Below are 6,554 nucleotides of genomic sequence, written 5' to 3' on the forward strand. Positions count from 1 at the left end.
TTGGACTTCTGATAGGAAACGTTTCCATTGTGCTTTTTTTGAAGACAAAAGCATTCAACTAAATGCGCCCTCTGGTTTTGCTGCTGTTCCCGTCCAATGATAGGAAGTATTCGCCATCATAATTATACTGGGACCAACCATCAACCTCACCAGTCTCAGCATTCAATTCACAGCCTACCATCATCTCGTAAATGTGAACACCTTAGAGAATAACACAAAGTGTTGTAAAGCATTGTGAAACATCAATCACACACACACATGTTTTTTAAGCGTCAATCATATCTTTTTTGTAGTTTATTATGGTATGGATTGAGACAATGTATCAGTGCAGTAATGTGTGTTTACTACAGTATAAAAAGCGTACATCAAATATAGTTTAGTAGTAGAAAGTTCAACATAAACAAACCTTCAGTGTGGTTGAAGCGCTTCATTGCTTTTTCAATGCTGGCTTTGAAGACCTGCTCAGTATGTTTATTGATCTGTGTCTGTGTTTGCCAGTACTGTGGATCCTCTGCTGTGATTTTGTTCATCCAGGGTTCTACTTTTATGCTGTTGCTGTCATGGTGAACGATCCCAATCCCGTTAACATAACAAACCATCACATACATAGTTATTAGTTTGAGAGGGCAGCGTGAAACACTAGAAGACATTTTATTATTATGAGCAGATGTGATCGGGTTATAAAACAATTATCAGCCAATACCGCTTTTTCATGGAAATTGGGGGCCGATACATCGAAGTACCCCTAATTCATACACAAATCTGCCCACATGTAGGCGCGTATCTCATAAAAAAAATTTTTCCCACAATTTGGCCTATCATCCACACGAGCCCGCAGATATCTGGCACTAAAAAACAAAGTTTGCAAATGCGTGTAACAGAATGTAGTACACCACGGACCAGAAAGTCTGCCATGACAGGATGCAAGCAAGGGGGATGATGTTGTGTACAATGTGTACACTCTGTCTTGCATTGCTTCCCCCAAGGAACAAGCACGTATTGTAACGGACTGGAATTTAAGACAATAAAGTGTGAAACTGCAAATATAAAAACAGAAAAGCCATGTAGTGACTCAATCAAAAATAATGTCTGACATGAGCTATTACAATACGAATGCAGTCGCAATAACTCATTTCATTAGACAATTCAAAGTGCATAAAAATGCTTTAAAATCCAAAATATTAAGAAATATGGGCTCCAGCATACCCCCACAGACCTAATGAGGGTAAGCCGTATAAAAAATGGATGGATGGATATTAAGAAATACACATTAAAACGCTCAGGTGCAAAATACAACTAATTGATATTGCTATGTAATGGCCAGAAATGACAGGATGGCTTGGATGAAGATGTAAACATAGAATTGGAAAAAAACCCTCACCTGTCTTGTCATTATGATTAATGCATCTTCCACCAGGGAATGCACTGAAAATGTAAATAAATCCAAATGAAGTCATCTTTGCGACTGCCCAGGGAGACAGAGGCACACCCACCTTTACGCAAATTGCCTGGGGCCTGAGATTTCCAGGAACCCCCCCCCCCCAACAAATGTGTCATAAAAATGATTATTGCTATTTTTCTGCAATTTAAAGTACATACAACAGTTTACCGTAATTCTGAAAACGGCATCAAAATACATAATCTTTCAACTGTTGCCTCTCCCTTCTCATGCAATGGACTATTCCATATTATGTAGGGAGGGGTATATAGTAAACATGCTATGTAAAGTTACAACTTAAGATGAGCATGTTCTCCCTGTGCATGCGTGGGTTTTTCTCCGGGTACTCCGGTTTCCTCCCACACATTCCAAAAACATGCTAGGTTGATTGGAAAGCAGCAAAACAGCCTCAGACCATCACACTACCACCACCATATTTTACTGTTGGTATGATGTTCTTTTTCTGAAAAGTGGTGTTACTTTTACTCCAGTAATGAGACACACACCTTCCAAAAAAATTCAACTTTTGTTTTGTCAGAGTGGTTAGCACGCAGGCCTCACAGCTAGGAGACTCGAGTTCAATTCCACTCTCTGGTACTCCAGTTTCCTCCCACATTCCAAAAACATGCTAGGTTAATTGGCGACTCCAAATTGTCCATAGGTATGAATGTGAGTGTGAATGGTTGTTTGTCTATATGTGCACTGTGATTGGCTGGCGACCAGTCCACAGTGTACCCCGCCTCTCGCCCAAAGACAGCTGGGATAGGCTCCAGCACCCCCGCGACCCTCGTGAGGATAAGCGGTAGAAAATGAATGAATGAATGATAACAGTAACATATTTCAAAACCAGGAAAAAATGGCCTAAATGACATACTCACAATTTGTTTTACATTTTGTAAAACCCACTGACAGGTTTGTCTTCAGCCTAAATATGACTAAATATGCAGCTGTGGAGAGAAAAGGTCCAGTTTTGCACTTAATTCCCTGCACCACCAAAGGAGCAAGAGCCTCTTACTACACTGACACACATCCAAAAAACTACAGGTATTACAAGGTGGAATTAATTCCCACCGTGTCAGCACCGACGTTCTACCTCTGTGAAGGCTCCATTTCCTGCGAGGCCTCCAATGCGCCTCGTTAGCCAGGAAGCTGAACGTTGTGCAAATCCTGCAACGCTGTCAACCGCTTCAGCACCGCCTCGAAGTCACCCACAAATCACCTCAAGCGTCTCCTGCCACTTGCGTGCTTGAATTCAGCCCCTAACAAATTCTCGACACATCCCCATGGCTCCCTAACAGGAGCTGGCAGTTATTGAAGCAGTTCCTGCGGGAAGCAACAGAGGGCACTGCTGCATTTTCCCATGGTTGCTTGTCCCCCAAAGGAGTGGATGTACTGTATGTATCAGAGGGGTGCACATACACTGTATGCGGTCTTATTCATAAAGACTTTGGTCAATGGTTTGGGCATAAATTTGTGATCACACACTCAGCAAAGTCCTTAAAAAGACGTAGTCAGCACCCGGCAGAAAGACAGCACGGGAGGCGACTGACTGCTGCACAGAGTCTTTTGCCTCTTCAAGCAAGCCAAAATGACAAGGTGCTGCTGCCTCAGCCTGCAGATAAATGCCACATCCGTTGAGGCTGAGCTGAAGCTCCGAAATGCACCTCACCGCCCCCACCACTACCCACTACCCACACCCAAAAACAAGCATCTCTCATCGGCTCTGCTTGTGTCACGCAGACAAAAAGAGCAGAAAATCCAAATAAACATATTGTCCAACATTTCAACTTCCATCGCACTGATTGAAATCAGAAAGAAGAAAATGATCACAGCTATAGACCATAGAAAGTGTGCACCTGCAAGATTTATGGTGTTGACAAAACCTTTCGATGCAATTAATCACAACATTGTTAACATAAAATTAGAAAGAGAAAGGTATAAAATAAGAGGGACCAAGTGGTTAGCAGGCAAGCCTCACAGCTAGGAGACCCGAGTTCAATTCCACCCTCGGCCATCTCTGTGTGGAGTTTGCATGTTCTCCCCGTGCATGCGTGGGTTTTCTCCGGGTACTCCGGTTTCCTCCCACATTCCAAAAACATGCTAGGTTAATTGGCCACTCCAAATTGTCCATAGGTATGAATGTGAGTGTGAATGGTTGTTTGTCTATATGTGCCCTGTGATTGGCTGGCCACCAGTCCAGGGTGTACCCCGCCTCTCGCCCGAAGACAGCTGGGATAGGCTCCAGCACCCCCGCGACCCTCGCGAGGAAAAGCGGTAGAAAATGAATGAATGAATGAATGAATGAATAAAATAAGAGGGACGAATAAGTGGTTGGCACGCAAGCCTCACAGCTAGGAGACCTGAGTTCAATTCCACTCTCAGCCATCTCTGTGTGGAGTTTGCATGTTCTCCCCGTGCATGCGGGGGTTTTCTCCGGGTACTCCGGTTTCCTCCCACATTCCAAAAACATGTTCGGTTTTCCAGCATGAAGTGCCTTTTTATGATCATACCACAGCATCTCAATAGGATTCAGGTCAGGACTTTGACTAAGTCACTCCAGAGTCTTAATTTTGTTTTTCTTCAGCCATTCAGAGGTGGACTTGCTGGTGTGTTGTGGATCTTTGTCCTGCCGTGATTCTTGGACATGTTCCCTCAAGGTTTTTTTTTTTGGGTAGACAGCAGAATTCATGGTTTCATTTATTTAAGTCTTCCAGGTCCTAAAGCAGCAGAACAGCCCCAGACCATCACACTACCACCACCATATTTTACTGTTGGTATGATGTTCTTTTTTTGAAAAGTGGTGTTACTTTTATTTCAGTTATGGGACACACACCTTCCAAAAAATTTTTGTTTTGTCAGAGTGGTTAGCGCGCAGGCCTCACAGCTGGGAGACCCAAGTTCAATTCCACTCTCGGCCATCTCTGGTACTCCGGTTTCCTCCCACATTCCAAAAACATGCTAGGTTAATTGGCGACTCCAAATTGTCCATAGGTATGAATGTGAGTGTGAATGGTTGTTTGTCTATATGTGCCCTGTGATTGGCTGGCCACCAGTCCAGGGTGTACCCCGCCTCTCGCCTGAAGACAGCTGGGATAGGCTCCAGCACCCCCTGCAACCCTCGTGAGAATAAGCGGTAGAAAATGAATGAATGAATAAAATAAGAGCGTTAGTGATGAATTGGGTTCAAATATATTGTGCGGCATCCCCCTGGGGTCAATACTGGGACCAGAACTGAACCAAAGTAAAGCTAAGATAATACTATTTGGTAATAGCAGAAAGGATACTTATACGCAAATACAAATTGATGGAGTGGACATCGAAAGGGTGAACAAAAACAACATTGTGGGAGTCGTTAGTATAGTTATAGTAGAGTTATAGTTCAATTCCCACAGGCTTGTCAAAGTAACACACACCAAGATGCCGACTGACTGTTAGGGACATGCTGTGTTGTGTCATTGTTATGTTGACTATTGACCACCATATTGGTCATCCTGCAGGGGACCTCATGATCCGACTCGGAGCCTTCTGACCAAGATAATGCTGAATTCTCTTTTTCCTCACAAAGGCTCATCAAGATAATTTGGACTGAAGTGCTTTGCTTTTGTTTCCACTGGAAGCAGTTTGCTTGCCAATGATTAGAAAGGTATTGTTTTTACGATGATTAGACAGCGCTTTGTTTGCAAGCAGATGTGTTGATAGGAAATACAAAAAAAAAACGGACCCACCAGCAACCAAATCACCCCTTGGTTACAATTAGACACAAGATGGACGGTTCCAGGGGTGAAACTCCTTCCTCCAGACTGTCTTGAATGAAAGATTAAACGTCAAGATGGTCATCGCTTCAATATTACCAGGCATGTCATGGTGTGTTTGGATGGCAGGGAGGTCAACTGTTTGCTTTTTCCAAAGAGGTAATTACCAGATAATCTTATCTGCTCAGGATTTCTCACTCCTGAGATAAAAAAAAAACCAAAGCCATTTTAATCAATCACTAAAGGGACTGTTTGCAACTGGCTTAAAATGATTTTTGCCCATGCCACTGCCGGCTAGCATATGTTACAAAATAGTGGTAATAAAAACAATAAAAAAAGAAAACAATTGTGAAATTGTCAGAAATTTCAACTGTCCATCGTGGCCTTGTTTTTACTGTTGTCTTTAATTTAGATAAGAGCGTGTCACCGAATTTACATGGCTAACAAATTCCAAGTAAATACAAAAAAAGTCTGAAATATTATCTAAATACCCTAATAATTAAATTAAATTAAATTAAATTAAATTAAATTAAATTAAATTAAATTAAATTAAATTAAATTAAATTAAATTAAATTAAATTAAATTAAATTAAATTAAATTAAATTAAATTAAATTAAATTAAATTAAATTAAATTAAATTAAATTAGGATAGCGCTTTTCAAAATACTCAAAGACACTTTACAGAAGAATGGAGTTGAATAAAAGCAAGTAAACAGAGTAAAATATATATTAAAATACAACATTAATTCGTTTATACACAGCTAAAACATAGAAGCGTAAAAGCGGGGCGTGTGTAATAATCTTACGATAATTACAATACAACATCAAACTATTTCAATAACCACACAGTTTGCTCATAATTACATTACAAACATGCAATAATTACATACAAAAACTAAATAAAATAACTACCTACATCAATTACCTATTTACAACTAAAGACATGTCTTATTTATAGATATGTCTTATTTGTTATTTTTTTTAGTGGTTATTGCTATAGATTTGAATGAGCGTTTTCATTTTCAATATTCGATATTTTAAATGGTATTTTAGCGCCCCCTAAAGGCCACGGCGCCCTTAGCACCCGCCCATACAATATGGCCAGCCAGCTTTGATTTGGTGGGCGTGGCTCATGCTAACAAACATAGTTAATTCAATTATCAGTATTAATGTTATTATGCTGCATTTATTTAGTTTTGTTTATTTTACTATTATTTATTATTGACTTTATTATTTAATTTTACCTTTTCTTTCATCTCTGTATAAAGCTGTCCATTGTTGCACATTTGCTGTATTTGTATTTTTCATACCTCAATGAAAAATATATATATATCAAAAGCGGCCCCGACAAGTAGAAAAAGTT

Source organism: Doryrhamphus excisus, chromosome 2 (assembly GCF_030265055.1).
Source record: "Doryrhamphus excisus isolate RoL2022-K1 chromosome 2, RoL_Dexc_1.0, whole genome shotgun sequence".
In the NCBI taxonomy this organism is placed as follows: domain Eukaryota; kingdom Metazoa; phylum Chordata; class Actinopteri; order Syngnathiformes; family Syngnathidae; genus Doryrhamphus; species Doryrhamphus excisus.